At 45.2% G+C, this 17,123-nt stretch overlaps 1 long non-coding RNA gene across 1 annotated transcript in view; it reads right to left on the bottom strand.

The window, feature by feature from the left end:
* Positions 1-3,961: 3,961 nt before the first annotated feature.
* LOC144372392 (uncharacterized) overlaps positions 3,962-17,123 on the bottom strand; it is a 54,386-nt gene continuing 41,224 nt past the window's right edge. Inside the window, exon 3 of the long non-coding RNA XR_013432421.1 lies at positions 3,962-3,991. This is a non-coding gene — a long non-coding RNA (uncharacterized LOC144372392). The remainder of the gene's footprint in view (positions 3,992-17,123) is intronic.

Raw genomic sequence — 17,123 nt, 5'->3', positions numbered from 1 at the left:
CCCAGCCCCAGCCTCCAAGGCTTCTTCTGTAAAATTGGGATATCAGAACAATCTTGGTTGTTTGTCTGTTTTTTTAAATGATGTTGTATTTTTTTAACCTTTTTATTTATTTTTATGTTCTGCTGAGGATTGAACCCAGTGCCTCACACAAGCTAGGCAAGCAGCTCTACCACTGAGACCCAGCTCCAGCTCCAGAACAGCCTTGTTTAAAAAATAAGAAGCCAGTCATAGTGGCATGACCTTGTAGTCCCCGCTGTCCCTGCTGTACAGGGGGCTGAGACAATGAGAATCACTGAAGCCCAGGAGTTGGAAGCCAACCTGGTCAACTTAAGCAAGACCTCACCTCAAACATAAGATAAAGCCAGGCACGGTGATGCCCACCTGAAATCCCAGCAGCTCAGGAGGCTGAGGCAGGAGGATTGTGAGTTCAAAACTGGCCTCTGCAAAAGCGAGGTGCTAAGGGTTGGGGATGTGGCTCAAGTGACAGATCGCTCGCCTAGCACATGTGAGGAACAGGGTTCCATCTTCATCACCATAAAAAAATAAAGATATTATGTCCACCTAAAACTAAAGAATAAAAATTAAAAAAAAAAACACCCAAGGTGCTAAGAAACTCGGTGAGAACTTTTCTTTAAATAAAATACAAAATATCTGCAGATGTGGCTCAGTGGTCAAGTGCCCCTGAGTTCAATCCCTGATAGCTCCCAAAACAATATAAAATTAAAAAAAATATATTCAGTAGCTCTATGTCGTAGGGTGACTCATGTGGGACCATCCGGTCAGTGATGACAAATGAGACAGGGTCACAGAAGAGCAAGAGAGAGTATGGGGGCATAGACACCCCAAAGGAGGCTTCTGTTATGTCTCAGGTAGGTATCATGTTGGAGACCCCTTCCCTACCTGCCCTGGGTCTCTCCCAACAAACCAACATGGCCAGTGTCTTTAAGTTAGGACAGGGTGATATTTATGTTTTGCATTGAGGGATCAAGTGGAAGGAAGAATATACATCTTGAAACACTACCAGTATCCTCAATGCAGGGACCGGTCTCAGGTGGCCCATGGCCAAAGAAGGTAGGAGGGGTAGGGCTTACTCCTGGAGAGCATGGTGGGCAGAGCAGCCTGTATTGGAACAATGTTTTCCTCTCTCCCACCACCATACATAAGGAAGAACTTGTCGCAATATAAAACATTACCAGGATGGAACCCCACATTTTTATTTTTATTTTTTTGTACCTGGGTTTCAGCCCAGGGGTGCTTAACCACGGAGCCACATCCTCAGCCCTTTTCAGATTTTCATTTTGAAACAGGGTCTCACTAAGTTGCTGAGGCTGGCTTTGAACTCACCATCCTCCTGCCTCAGCCTCCTGTGCTGCTGGGTTTCAAGTGTGCACCACCACTCCTGGCCTGGGGCTGCACTATTGTCACAGAAACGGTCGGCACCTGTCATAGCCCTGCCCCCTGCACTCACCATGTGGGCGTGCCCATCTCGTGGCCTCAGGCTGCCAACCCTTGACTTCTGAGGGGTTTTCTCTGGCCCCGTGACATTGTTCATGAGTTGGACCAGAAGTGGGTAAGAGCTATACTCCCTGAACAGCCTGCAGCCAGCTGTGTTACCCCTCCAGTGGGACGACCAGCACCTGCTCTGCCCCGTCCTCCCCAGCAGAGCAGAGCACTGCTGTCTCCAGGGCGTGAGAGTATGTCCCCTTCCATGTCTTTCCCCCCTCTTCACCTTGGAAAATTCTTGGATCTGCTTCCTGAGTCTACCTGACCCTTTGTCCAGCCACCTACCTGTCATTTCTCTAGGTTCACCTGCCAGTTCCTCAAACATCCTTTTTCACAGGGCGCTGCCACGTGTACATTACTTGGTATTTTTATTTAGATCAATGTTTTCATTTGCTCACACTTTTTTAATGTAGTAAGAAAGACATGACATAAAGTTTACTACAATAACCATGCATGTGTGCATGTGTGTTTGCATATGAGTGTGTGTGTGCACGTGTCTGTATGTGTGCATGTGTGTGTGCACATGTGTGTGTGTTTCTAGGGGTTGAGCCCAGGGCCTCGTGCAGGCTGGACAAGCATTCTACCACTGAGCAGCCTCCTCAGCCCCTAACCATCATTCACTCCAGGTTCCAGTGACAATAAGTTACACAACCATCCCTGTACACATCTCCGGAACTTTCCATCATCCCAAACAGAAGCTCTGTCCTCATTAAATAATAACTCCATTCCCTTCTCCCCACAGCCTCCAGTAATATCTATTCTACTTTGTCTCCATGAATATTCCCACTAGAGATACCTAAGAAAGGTAGAATCTTGCCATGATTTTGTTTTCTGAGCCTGGCTTATTTCACCTAGCATAACATTTTCAAGGTGCATCTATGTTAGAGCGTGTGTCAGAATTTTATTTTTTTATGGCAAATATTTACCCGGGTTTGGTGTTAACCACATTTTTTTAATCTATTCAATCCCCTAGAGTGACCCTGTCTGCCACTAGAGGTTCACATGGCACCTCTATGCGACAGTCTGCACACTGTATGCATGTACAGAACAAAAATCAAGACTCATAACTGAGTCTCCAGACCTAACTAGTATCTACTTAGTGCCTTATAAATGCTCAAAATTGTTTGCTGGCTGGTTTAGTTCTGAAGATTCAGAATCTCTCCTGGCTCAGGAAAATTCAGAGCTGCATTGAATGTTGGCACAATCCAGGAACTAACAAGCTTATGCTGGCACTGGAGGTTGTACGAGGGGCACTTGTGTCTGTGCTGTATCATCCTGGGGATGTCTGTGCCCACTCCCTTTCCCACACTCTGATCCCTTAAGCATTCACCAGCCCGACTTCTGCTGCCCATGCCTGCCTGCCTTGGTCTGTGGCTTTATCTGGGAACTAGGGCCAATGTTGCCACCATGCAGTGGACTGCCAGGGAATTAATGGCCCTGAAAATAGCTCTTAACCAATGATTGAGAGACCCTCCCCTCTCTGGTGATAATTTTGAAGTGGGACATGTTCTGTACTGGGTCCCAGAGTTCCCAGCAGGATGGGCAGCAGGATCCATAATACATCTTTTACTGATGGCTCCTCTTCCCCTTAATTTCCCTCTCCTCTCGAGGACACCCTGGCTCCAAGTAAACATCATACACCGGGACCCTGAGCTCATTCTCTGCTTCTGGGGCAACCCACACAGAGACACTGGAGAACATGAGATTTCAGCTCATTTTTTGTATCAAAAATTTATTTATTTTCCTATTGGATTTCTTTCAATACAGCGATTTGGGGATGGGTGAAGGAAGGACCAGAAACTGTCTCTCTTTGCAGCAATCTCTTTTCCACAGGGGTTACCCCCCAAATGGATGCAGCTTCTTGAAGACGTAGAGCAATGTAATTAACATATGAAATCCTTACTTCTGATATTATTAAATTTGTTACAGTTTTACAGTGCAGACTGTATTGAAAAGGCAAATTAAAATGTTATGTGTTAAGAAACTTGGATTAAATTAAGAAACTTGGGCTTTGAGAACCCAGGGAAGGCAAGTTGGTCCCACATGGATGCTGCTTGGAGTTTTGAAGGAGCCTTCCCTCCCCTTGAAGTTGCCACCACTGAAATTACTCAGGAAGAGGCCAGATCTAAAGAGGAACCACCCCCTCCAACTTGGATCCGTAAGTGTGTTTCTGTGGAGTGTATGTTTAGAGTTGGGTTTCTCAACACTTCATTCCCCAGACAGGATCATGGAAAGAGGAAGAGGAAATTGAGAAAGCTCTTGAAAGGTACAAGGAAAAAAAAATGAAGAAATCAAACCCATTCCCAACAGAGTAAGCACAAGGAACAGGGGCCACCTATGTGAGGAGCCTCTCTTCCCACAAGCTCCAGGTGATTCGTTTCCCAGGGTTGGAGAACTTGCCTGAACATTCTTGGTCCAGGGTGAGGGTGGGTTGTCCTTTGTCTGTGGGAGGACGGACAGTCGGCTCAACCTTCAGGTTCCTTATGCACTTATTGGACCGTGGAGAAAAAAGATTTTTAAAAATAGAAATGCAACAAGAAAACATGATTTAAATAAAATTGCAGTATAACAGTGATTTCCATAGCATGTGTCTTGAATTAGCACTATAAGTCCTCTAGAGGTGGTTGAAAGTACACAGGAAGAAGGCACAGGTGACACAGAAATACTGCGCCATTTTGTTTAAGGGACTTGAGCACCCAGGGATTGTTTTATCTGTGTGGGGACAGGGAGGGTGTCCAGGATACTGAGGAGTGACTTCACTGAGGAAAGCCCTCAGCCAGAAGAACTTAGAAGGCTGAAAACTTGGAGCTACTCTCTCAGCAAGGCCACCATAGTGCCCCTGGGGACTTCACAGTCCCCTCTCAGTCCATGGCTTTCCAAAGCTCTCCCTCTCCCAAACACTACCCTGTTTCCTAGTCTCTTTCTGCCTCTCTGATGGCTTCTCCTCAGCCCCCTCCACTGTCGTCTTCTCTTGGGGCCTTCCTTGGTCCTGTACTCTCTCTGCTCCATGAACTCTTCCCTAAGTTTCTTTTCCCACCTCTCCATCTCCTGATCTTTCTCTTTTAACCTTCAAACCTTTATACCCATGTTCCATGGGCCACCTTCACTCAAGACCCCTAAGCTCAACGTCCTCCAAATGGAGACTACCCTCTTCCCCATGACAGCTCCCCGCCTTGAATCTCATCTAACCTAACATGCAAACTGTAATCCAGGGATCTATTCCTAATGCTCTATTAGTGACGTTTCTCGGTTACAAATGACCCTAGAACTTAAAAGTGGCATTAACACAATATGTTGACTCCTCTTCCACATAGGCTTTGGGTCAGAAATCAGAGTGGCTCAGCTGGGTGGTTCTGGATCAGTCTCTCATGAGGCTGCAGGACCGCAGTTGTCTGAGGGTTGGACTGGGGCTGGAGGATTTGCTGCGGTGTGGCTCGCTCTCTGGGCTGTTGGCAGGAGGCCTCAGTTCCTCATTATGTTGACTTCTCCATGGGGTTGCTTGAGTGTCATCATGACAGGGCCCCTGACTTCCTCCAGAGCCAGTGATCCAAGAGAGAGGGGAGCGGGAGGAAGAGACATGACGACTTTTTGTAATTATTTGTTTTGGGTGGTGCTGAGGATGGAACCCAGGGCTTTGCACATGCTAGGCAAGCACTCTACAACTGAGCCACAATCCCAGCTCCAGAATGCTATTTTGTTAAGTTATGAAAGTTATAGGAGTTCATTGAAAAAAATTTAGAAAAGCAGAAATTATAGCATAATGCCTCTAATCCTACCATCTGAATAAATGCAAAATACCAGGCTGCCATTGTGGTTCAGAGGAGAGCACTCACCTAGCATGTGTGAGGTCCTGAGTTCGATCCTCAGCCCCACATAAAATAAATAAATAAAATAAAGTTATTGGGTCCAACTAAAAAATAATCAAATAAGTGCTATTTACAATTTGAAGTGTTTCCATCTAGACCTGTGTGTGTGTGTGTGTGTGTATGTGTGTGTATTTATGTGTGTGTATGTGTGTATGTGTAGTTGTATCATTTGGGGGGTGAGAAGGGGTGTTGCCAGAATGCAGTGAGTGCTGGAGCTGTGGCAGGAGGGCCACCAGGAGTTGTGGCCTTACCTAGAGGTACTAAGAACAACCAAGAGAGAAGATTCCAGTTGAGAGGATCTGCAGTATTAGGAATGCCAGAGGAGAGAGAGGAGAAGAGAGTAGGTAGAGGTCAGAGGAGAGTAAACTGCACAGGAGGTAAGTACATTTCAAACAAACCAAAGACTGTGGATGTATCTCAGTGCAGCACTCCCTGGGTTCAATCCCCAGTACCACAAAAACAAAAATGAATAAATAAATAAATAAAGATCAAAGTGCTGGATGTGGTTTTACAAACCTGTAATCCCAGCAATACACCAAAAAACCAGCAAGTTCAAGGCCAGTGTCAGCAACTTAGTTTGACCCTTTCTCAAAATTTAAAAAAATGAAAAGGGCTGGGAGTGTAGCTTAGTAGTAAAACACCCCTGGGTTCAATTCCCAGGACCAAAATAAATAAATAAAATAAAATAAATTGAGATTACGAGACGGATGTCCATCAGTGAATGGTAGAGCACTTGCTCAGCACACTTAAGGCTCTTCCTGAGAGCACCAAAGTAAAGAAATAGATAATAAGGAAATAAATTAGAGTACAGTTTGAGGTTTCTATTTTAAGCTGGGCTTAAAATACATTGTAAGAATTTTTATATCCCACATTTTATATACAATACATATTATTATAAAAGCATAATAATATAAATTATAATTTAACTTGTTATAATTTATAATTAATATAAATTAGGAGCTGAGGGTGTGGCTCAGTGGAGGAGCACACGTTTAGCATGAGCAAGGCCATGGGTTCATCCCCAGCACCAAAAAATTATATATATATAACTTTTATAACACAAACACACACAAATACATATATACATATATATTATATATATATATTATGTATTTATACATTATTTATGCATCAATATTATGTTCTATATTTATGTTATTTGTATATTTACATTACTGTATTTATGTATTGTTACATAATATATAAACATTTTATTTATTATACTTCACATATGTTTTAAAATGTTAAATGTATTATACTATTTAGATTTTTTAAATTGTATATATATTGTAAGAATGTTCTTCCAGCAAGGCACAGTGGAACATGCCTATAATCCCAGCAACTCAGGAGGTTGGAGCAAGAGGATCACAAGTTCAAGGCCGGCCTCCGCATGTTGGTGAAATCCTCAGCAACATAGAGATAGCCTGTCTTAAAATAAGAAACGTCTTTAAGGGGGTTTCTGGGGATGTAGCTCAGTGGTTGAGCACCCCTGAGTTCAATCTCCAGCATCAAAAGAAAGAAAGAAAGAATTTTATTCAAATGCAAGATATTTAACGACTGCAGACCATGCGAAGGACAGCGCTTACTGACCCCCTCATCGAGCCCATTCTTTCTTCCCCACTACAAGGTCCTCCCTGAGCCCTTGCAACAACTGCTGATTTGCCCACCATCTCTGGCTCTGGCCCCTTCAGTTCCCGCTCTGCCCATCCCTGCAGGGCTCATCCTGAGACACAGATCTGGTCACACTGTTTTTCTGCAGAAGTCCCCTCCATGGCTCCGTACTGTTCATGGCCTGAACTCCAAGCTCTTCCATGTGTCTGGCAGGGGTCTTCAGGCCCTGGCCCCCTGTCCCCCTACAGATGCAGCTTCAGCCTTCCCTACTGGCGCCACATGGTCCAGCCACACTGGTCTCTGCTAATAGGAGGGAGTGTGGTATAATGGCTGGTGCCTGGACATTGGAGCCAGCTGCCTGGGTACAAATCTCAGCTCTCCTGCTTGCCCACTTTCTGATTTTGTAGAAGTTCTCCATGCCTCAGGATGATGGGGGGACTCCATGAGTTTCTGCATAAGGAGTGCTCAGAATGGCGTTGGCCTGTGTAAGTGCTCCACGGATATATCAGATGTTTTCATCATCAGCGACACTCCCTGAACACAGTGGAGCAGTTCCCCCATCCGAGCTCCTGGAATCTGGGTGGGCTTAGGATGCTTCAGCCAATAGAATGCAGGGGGAGTCCTGCCTGTGACTTCCAAGGCGGTCACACAAGGCAGTGCAGAGCCTCTTCTCTAGTGCAATACTTCCTCTCCGGGGCACCCTGATGGGAAAGAGCCCATGGCACATCTGTGGGAGAGGGGCTGGCACTCCCAGTCTCTGGGTCATCCTGGCCAGACACAGGAGATCTCAGATCATTGCAGCCTCCAGTTTTTAAGTTGCTCCAGTCTCTAGTTTTCCTACTGAGATCTCAGACTCCAAGGAGCAGAGACAACCTCCCTCCACTCTGCCCTGCCCACATTCCTGACCTACTGACTGTTGTTTTGTTTTGTTTTGTTTTGTTTTAGTTGTAGATGGACACAATACCTTTATTTCATTTATTTATTTTTATTTGGTGCTGAGGATGGAACCCAGGGCCTCACATGTGCAAGGCAAGCACTCTACCACTGTGCTCCAGCCCCAGCCCCTGACCTGTAGACTCTTAAGAACATAATAAGATGGTTCCTTGAAGTTGGTTGTAAGTGGTGGGTAATTCGTTACACAGCAATAGATAACTCTTTTTCTCATGGCAAACTCCTACACATTCTTCAAGACTCATAAAAATGTTGCCTCCTCCTCTCTGAAGCCTTCCCTGATTCCTCCTTGCCTTGGGGGCTTCCTGAGTGTGGGTCTTCAGGGGCCCATTCCTCACCATGTGGACCTGTGTCCTCATCCATTTTTCTCCTCAGACCAGGCACCCAGCAGGTCCATCTTTATGTCCTACCACTGGGGCTGTTTAATGGAGGTTACATTTGATGAATGAATGACTGTGGCCAGTGCTGGCCTACATGACCAAAGTATCGGGAAGATATTCACATAATTACATTGTGGGATTTGATGGATGTTGGTATAGTGAAATTCACTTTTTTTTTTTTTAAAGAGAGAGAGTGAGCGAGAGAGAGGAGAGAGAATTTTAATATTTATTTTTTAGTTATCGGGCAGACACAACATCTTTGTTTGTATGTGGTGCTGAGGATCAAACCCGGGCCACACACATGCCAGGCAAGCGCGCTACTGCTTGAGCCACATCCCCAGCCCCAGAATTCACTTTTAAACAGCTTTACTGAGGGTTAAACAATGTGCAATCAACAATACATATTTTAAAATGTTATTTTTAGTTGTAGTTGGACATAATACCTTTACTTTTATTTGTTTTCTTATTTTTATGTGGTGCTGAGGACCCAGCCCAGTGCCTCACACATGCTAGGCGAGTGCTCTACTGCTGAGCCTCAAGCTCAGCCCCCAAAATACATATTTTTGACAGATAATCAACTACATATTTTAAAGTGAACAATTTATTATATACATCCACAAAACCATCTACACAATCAAGATAGTGAACTTCTCCATCACCTCATCATCCTCATTCCTTTTTCTTTTTTGATACCAGGGATTGTACTCAGGAGTACTTTACCATTGCATTACATTCTCAACCCCTTTATTTTTTTTTTTTTACCTTTTTTGATTTGAGATAGGATCTTTGCTGAGGGTCTTACTAAATTGTCCAGGCTGGCCTCAAACTTATGATCCTCCTGCCTCAGCCTCCTAAGTGTCTGGGATAACAGGCGTGCACCACTGTACTCTGCCCAACAATTTCTTTATGCTCCTTGTAATTTCACCCTCTGAGCACAAGTAACCACCAATTTGCTGACACTATAAAATAGATTACATTTTCTAGAATTATATATAAACAAAATCCTGTAATATGTGCTTTTAACAAAAATCTGGCTTCATTCACTCATAAAAATTTGTCCACCCTGCTATGATATAGTCATAATCTATTCCATTTCACTGATGAGTAGTATTCCATTGTATAGATGTATCATATTATCCTCCATTTTAAAAATGAGGAGACTGAGTTTTGGAGAAGAGAAGCAACTTGCCCAAGGTCACTTTGCTGGTGAACTTGAACCCAGGTGAGTGCCTCCAGGGCCAACTATCTTAACTGCCACCTGTGCCTTCTAACCGGGGCATGATGACTTTTTTCACTTTCTTTTCTTTTTTTCTTTTTTTTTTTTTCAGTGCTGGGAGGCATGGTGTCTTTTGCTGTGGTAGACAGAATAATGGCCTCCCAGGGACATCTATGACCTAATTGCTAAAGTCTGTAAATACAGTTATATAAAGTGGCAAGGGGGAATTAAGGTTGCAGATAAAATCAAGATTTCTCTAAGATGGCCTCAAGATAAAAAGATGCCCTTGGTTTCTTACACTGGGGGTCGGGGGCAGTGTAATCACAAGGGTCCATTGAAGTAGCAGAAGCAGGCAGAAGAGGAGAGGAGGGAAGAGATCTGCAGATGCTGGCTTTGAAAATGGAGAAAGGGGCCACAAGGCAAGGAATGCAAGAGGCCTTTAGGACTTGGAAAGGGCCGGGAATACTCCAGAAAAAAATGGAGCCCTACCAACACTGGAGGGCAGAGTAGGAGCTTGGGGCCCACTTCTGACTTCTGGCCTTCAGGACTGTAAGATAAGTTTGTGTTGCTTTAAATCCCTCATTTGTGCAAATTCCTTACAGCAGCAACAGGAAACTAATACAATCACTTTGACCATTCCTTTTAGGAAATATGAGCCCTGGGAGGAGAGCTAGGGGCTACTGTGGTGTCCAGGGAGGGTTGGGGGGAACTGAGCCTATCTGAGGGTGTGAGTCTCTGGGCAGAGTGGTCACACCCCTATTCCCTGCCATAGGCTCAGTCCCAAGTTCTGGCTAAAATATTCTCAAGTAGCCAGTGTGGCTCAATGGTGGGAGATCTTGAAGCTCAGATGTGTCTAGGCTCAACAAATCATTCCATGGTTCTCTGAAGTCCTGGTGTGAACACAAGAGATAGGTTTTCTCCACCAACTGAGTCCTAAAGACCCAGGCCCAGCTACAGAGAATGCTGGGAATGTGGGCATGCTGGCCCACGGTCAGTCTTGGCATGTATGCTCAGAAAACAGAGATGATCAAAGCCCTTGGAGAAGGAGGGCTCCTGGGAGTCTGAAGGAGCTGACAGCAAGTGAGAGCACACTTAGTGCTTATATAACAGAAAAAGCAAACTGTTTTTTTTTTTCTTCCTGAAATCTCAACGGCCAGCACAGAGGACTTCTGTGGCCATGTGTGGGGGTGGCTTTCCTGCACCACACATTTCTCCAATGGACATCTGCTGGGTGACCTGCCATTCAGCTCAATTGAGACACCATTGAGAGGTAAGTTAGATTTCAAAGGTGAAGGACTCAGCCCCACAAGCCTGCCCACTCCCCAATCCAGGTGCCACTTGTAAGTCACAGGTTGTCCCCTGTATGTCACACCAACTGGCTATAATTAATTGGGGTTTCCACGGTGCCCACCTCAGGTTTGATAACTAAACAAGAGGGCTCACAGAACTCAGGGGAACTTGCCTCCTGGTTCGTTAAACGATATGATAAAAGACATCGATGAACAGCCAAAAATAAAAAAGGCGAGAGAAGAAAGAACAAAAGTGTAGTCCTGGGGCTGGGGCTGGGGGATTGGTGTTAGAGCTCTGAACCAGTCCTCCAGGCAGGAGCTGCTTCCTGTGGTGTTGGGATGTATCACCCTCTTGGCACATGGAGGTATTCACCAATCTGGTAATACCCTGAGTCCCCAGATTTCAGAATGTTTAGGAGTGTTTTATCCTGGAGGTATGACCAACTGGCTGATTGAGCAGAGTTGGGATTTGAACACTGGGCAAACACTCCATCAACGAGCTACACCCCAGCCCTAGGCCTGCTTTATTTTCAACCCAATCTACAGCCCCTCTCCCTTCCCTAGAGGATGAGGACTGACATGGAAAGATCCAGATTTCTAATTATGGCTAGATCATGCTGGTGACCAGTCCCCATCCAGAAAACTACCAAGAAAGTCACTTCATTAAAGCAAAAGACACCACTATCACCTAGAAAATTGTAAGCCTTTAGGAATTCTGTGCCAGGAACTGGGTATGAAGATCAAAATGAGTGTGTGTTTGTGTGTGTGTTGTGTGTGTGTGTGTGTGTGTGTGTGTGTGTGTGTGTGTTAGTTATAGTACTGGGGATTGAATTCAGGGGTGCTCTATCAGTAAGCTATACCCCCAGTACTTTTTTATTTTGAGACAGGATCTTGCTAAGTTACTGAAGCTGGCCTTGTACTTAGGATCCTCCTGTCTCAGCCTCTGGAGTTACTAGGATTACAGGTGTGCACCACCATGCATGGCTCCAAAATATTTTCTTTATTTATAAATCATAACGTCAGCTGGGAGAGGTGGCACTTGCCTATAATCCCAGCAACTAAGGAAGACTGAAGTAGGAGGATCCCAAGTTGGAGTCCAGTCTTGGCAACTTAGTGAGACCCTGCCTCATAAAAATAAAATATAAAGAGCCACAAATGTAACTCAGTGACAGAGCACCCCTGGGCTCAACTCCAAGTACTACACAAATCAATCAATCAATCAATCAATCAACCACAATATCACAGTCAGTGGACTTCAAACACAAATTCCTTACTGCAAGGTGATGTACAACTCAGAAGACATGGGTATTACTAGAAGCCCATTCAATCATTATTAATTAGTTCATTCAACCACCCTTCAGACATATGAAAATGTTTCCCAGAACTAGGTCACCAGGTTTGCAGGCTTCCATTTGATCTTGTCAGGTTCCAAAAACAGAAGGGGTCTTGTCAAATGGCTTTGTCTTTTCAGAAATCTGCTCTGATTGACTGTCCTCTCTTGCTCTGAGCCTCTCCAGGTATCCGTGTTCCTTGAATTTCCCTTCTTTCAAACATTTATTGACCCTCAGTGATTATTTCACCTTCTGTGCATTTATGCCCAAACTTTTCTACCTTTGGAAGGACACGAGGTTGGCCACCATCCTGGTCTGGACTTCAGGCAATAATACCACCTTAGTGACTGTCTGCCCATCAGCTGGCCCCCGTTCTGGGGTAAGGTTACACAGAACAACATCTAGCCCAGGGCTGTTCATACCACAGACCAAATAGCTGCACTTATTGTTGTTTTTTCTTCTATTTTTTAAAAATCTCTTCTTTTTAGATAGACTCTGGTGCACTCACTGTTAATCCCTGCTTTGCCAAAGAAACGACCCGCCCTCAAGGCCCTTAGGAACTCTGACCAAGTCCCCAGTGGAGAGGGAAAAAAGAACAAAGTGTAGTCCTGGTGCTGGGGCTGGGGCTGGGGCTCAGTGATAGAGCACTTGCCTGGCACCCCCGAGGCCCTGGTTTCCATCCCCAGTGCCCAAAAAGGTGCACCAGCCTCCTCCTGCCCTGGTCTGTGTGCTCCTAGCAGAGCAAAATGGTCAGGTGTATGTTGAGAAGGTACCGCTGGCTGTTTGGTAGCTGATCCACAGGAGAAGACCGGACACCATCCAGGAGGAGAAAGCAGGGGCAGCCAGCCCTAGGGAGGTGGTGGCTAGTTGGAAGGAAGGAGATATCTTTGGGAGAAAAAGAGACATGAGACCCTAGGATGAGCCCAGACCTGGCTATACTGGCTTCAGGACTTTCCTTCCAGAAGAAGTCTCCAGGGCCAGCACTGTAGCTGGTGGGACACTAGGGCAGTGTTTCAGCCAACACTCCTAGGCTGTCCAAAACCACGTTTGGTGTAAGATGGTAAAAAACCAAGGCTGAAGAGCCCAGGGTTCCTGAGGGGGTTGGAAAAACCTTTTTATTGTCTTCATTTCCTTCCAGGGGCAGCATTTTTCTTTTTTTGATGCTGGGGAAGAATCCAAGGGCCTCAAACCTGCTAGTCCAGATCTCTACCATTGAGCCGCCCTCTCCCCCAGGGAGCCTTAAGAAAGCACTTCCTGAGGAAGAACAGGAGCAGGAGTAGGCTTCCTGGCCTGTGAGACATGCTCTTGGTCCAACTTTGTGGGAGAAAGCATGACTGGCAGGGTGGAGCCCGGTACCCTGTCCAACCCTGAGGACAGGCAAGGACTAGGGAAACCATCCCCAAAGTGCTGGGCATGAACTTCCATCCTAGGCCCAGATGTGTGAAGGCCTCTACCCCAAAGGCTTCTTCCTCATGGAGGTGGCCCTGATATGGTGTTCAGACTTCCTTGGCTCTGCAGAGTTGACCATTGGGCCTGCAGGACCAAGGGGGCATCTGGGCAGCTGCTGTCTGTCCTCCACCCTGTTCCTTCTCTGTCTCTGCCATGGTAACAGGAAACCACATTTTTCACCACTATGGACCAAATGATACCTGTTCTGAATTTCATTATTTGGAGTCCTAACCCCCAGTACCTCAGCATGTGACTGTATTTGGTGACAGAGTCTTTAAAGTGGAGTAAAAAAGCTCAGAGGGTGAGCATTTTGGCAGTGTAGAAGAGAACAGCTGCCTCCAACTTCCCCCTAGGTCTCTAAAACCCTCTAATTCTCCTGGGACTAGCTGCGCTTCCTCTGCCACAGGTACATGAAACAAGAGCCACTCCCCCCACGCTATTCAGTTGATGTTCCTTGGACACTTCTGCCTCTACTACTGTGTCCTGGTGACTGCTGAGCATGTGACTCTCCATACATTCTAGGGGATAGCCAACCCCACTCTCAGGGCTAAATCACTTCAGGGCTGAATACCTCCCTTTTTTTCTTTTTTCTTTTTTTTCTTAGTACTAGGGATTGAATTCAGGGGCACTCAGCATTATTTTGTATTTTGTTTAGAGACAAGGCCTCACTGAGTTGTTTAGGTCCGCAATAAGTTTCTCAGGCTGCTTTGAACTCACAATCCTCCTGCCTCAGCCTCCCAAGCCACTGAGATTACAGGTGTGCCCACACTTCTCCTCCCTTTCCACTTACCCACCCCCACTCAGGACAGAATTCATCACTCCAAAGTCTACTTCCTCCTTCTTTCCACACCTGCCTTGGGTCTCTCATGATCCCCTGCACAGTTTTAAACTCACAGGGAACTTTGGGTTCCAGGTGTCCTGTTAGATTCCAAGGTCAATAAATTACATTGATTACAAAGCAAGTTTATTTCTGGGAAAAACAACAATAAAAAAAGTCATGACGATGGGCCATACTTCGATAGGAGAGGTATCTTTATAAGGAGAGGACACAGACACAAACAGAAAGAAGATCAGGTGAAAACACAGGGAGGAGACAGCCAAGGAGGGAGGACTCAGCAGAAACTACCTCTGCCAACACTTGATTTCAGACTTTTGATTGTTTAAGTCATTCAATTAGAAGGAAAGAAAGAGAGAAAAAAAATCAGTAATCCTTGTTACAGCAGCTCTAGCAAACTAATACAGCCACCACCACTACAATAACAACAGCAAACACATACTGTGACCTCCGTGTGACAAGCTGATCCTCACTAACCCTGGAAGGTGGCAGTTAGGGACCTTGTTGGGATCATCTGCCACCTATAAGCTATGTGATCTTGTTAAATTACTTTGCTTCTCTAGGCCTTGATTTCCTCTTCTATCCCCTGGGACAAAAATAGCACCTACACACCAGTGTGGTATTATAGAATGATATGAAGCATTTAAAGGGTTTAGAGCAATTTCTAGAACTTAATGTTGGCTTTTATTATTGATTTTTCTTGCCCCTTTGTCTCTCTATGAGTTTACTGGTACCAAAACAAGCATGTTAAATGCAGAGTAGGTTTCCTGCTAAATTCCCCCCAGAAGCCAATCGGGCCAGGCATTGCAAACTAATGTCTTTCAGGCCCAAAATCCTCCCAGGCATACCTTGGTTTTACAAGGCTTCCGGTTATGTGGAGTCTCCCACTCATCCCCACAGCCTGTTCTTTGATCCCCAATTCCACCATAGGATCCAGAACTGCATAAGTCCCACTTGGCAGATGTGGAATGAGCAGGGGGTTTGCTGGAGCAATTAGCCAAGGCTGTGGGGTATGTATGTGGCTGGACTGGGAAACAGACCCATGTTCTCACAGTTTCTGAAAGCCTGCAAGAGTCATTCACAGGGTACAAAACACTGGAAAGTCACATTATTTTTTAAGCAAAAATAGCCATTGGAGATCTAAATCCTGAGCTTATAATGGAACAGTGAGAACTCCATCTTTTGTTTTTCTGCCCACATCATTCCCAGGAGGTGATTTGAGGACAGAGTCCCACTTTTAATAAACACAGAATGATGGAAGTTGGAATTGCAATGCCTATGTATATATAATTACAGGAACCACCCTCATTTTTGTATTTTAGTCAATATTTGGATTCAATGTATCTCAGAGAGTTTGAGAGCCTTACAGTGACTATAAGAATCAACTGGGACAATGTAACAGAATTAGTTCATTGGGACTTATAGGCAAGACAAATTTATAAATGTCTCAACCCTATCATACCACTTGATTTTGATTATATTATCATTTCAATCCCTGGGTACCTTGCAAACACTTTGGTTTTAACCAGATGTAATTCAACTATGGTCACTATTGGTGGTTATGGAACAATGCAAAAAACCACAATGAGAAGTGACTTTTGGACATATGTGAAGTCTGGCCTTTGGCCAATGGAATGGATGATTCACAGTGCCAAACTTAGGCACCCCTTCCCCAGGATGTACAATGTGAATCAAGTGGGTGAATGGTGAGAATGGCCTTAGGCCTGAGCCTAAGCAACTCCATTTTAAAAACTCCAGTTTGAAACCCTCAAGTATGACCTCAGACAATGACTTCCCCTTACTCTGATAAACAGAGTGAAGACTCTGGCAGGCTGTCTTCTCCTGATAATAAGATAAAGTGAGAAAATAAGGGTGGAGACCACCAGACCAGATGTTTCTGACCCCAGGGTAAATGATGTCCTGGAGAAATCTGGTGGTAGCTGATAAGGATTGCAAGGGGGCTCATAAAGACCCAAAATTTAGTGTGAAAATAGAGCTAATGAACAGGGATTCAGCCAACTGAAACAAGGATGCACTCGGGCTGGAAAGCCTGGTGAGGAACTGGACTGCCTGGAGCTCATGAGTAGGCACTCTTGGTTATCTATCACATCACTGAAGACACCCCAGAAATTAGTGGCTTAACACAAGGGTCAGAAAACCAGCCTGCCAGCTTGTCATGTCAGTAACATTTTATGAGAAACAGCCACATTTATTCATTTACATATTATCTATAGCTGCCTTTGTTCTACAGTGGCAGGGATGAGTAGTTGAAGACCATAATGCCATTCCGCAAAGATGGAACTATTGGCAATCTGACCCTGTACCAAAGAAGTTTGCTGATCCCTGGCTTAGTGTATTTCACCCATGAGGCTGTATTCATCTGCGCCTGGCCAGCACCAGAACACTAGGATATCTCGCTCACAAGTCTGGGCCTTGGTGCAGCTGGCTATGGCATCTGGACCCTCCTCCATGCACTCAGCCAGCGTGTGTGTGTGTGTGTGTGTGTCTGTCTGTCTGTCTCTCTGCCTCTCTCTCTCTCTCTCCCACCTTCAGCCTTTCATCATTTGTTACCCATCACAAGTTTCCTTATCGAAACTTCCAAAAGAGCAAAACCAGAAGCAGCCAGGGCTGGTCATAGGTTAAGGTGCACGTGAGAGGCCCTGGGTTCCATCTCTAACACCACCGAGGGGTT

This window comes from Ictidomys tridecemlineatus, unplaced genomic scaffold, assembly GCF_052094955.1.
Source record: "Ictidomys tridecemlineatus isolate mIctTri1 unplaced genomic scaffold, mIctTri1.hap1 Scaffold_100, whole genome shotgun sequence".
NCBI lineage: Eukaryota > Metazoa > Chordata > Mammalia > Rodentia > Sciuridae > Ictidomys > Ictidomys tridecemlineatus.
Note: the sequence above shows the minus strand (reverse complement) of the source record. Positions and strands in the feature narration are given on the sequence as shown.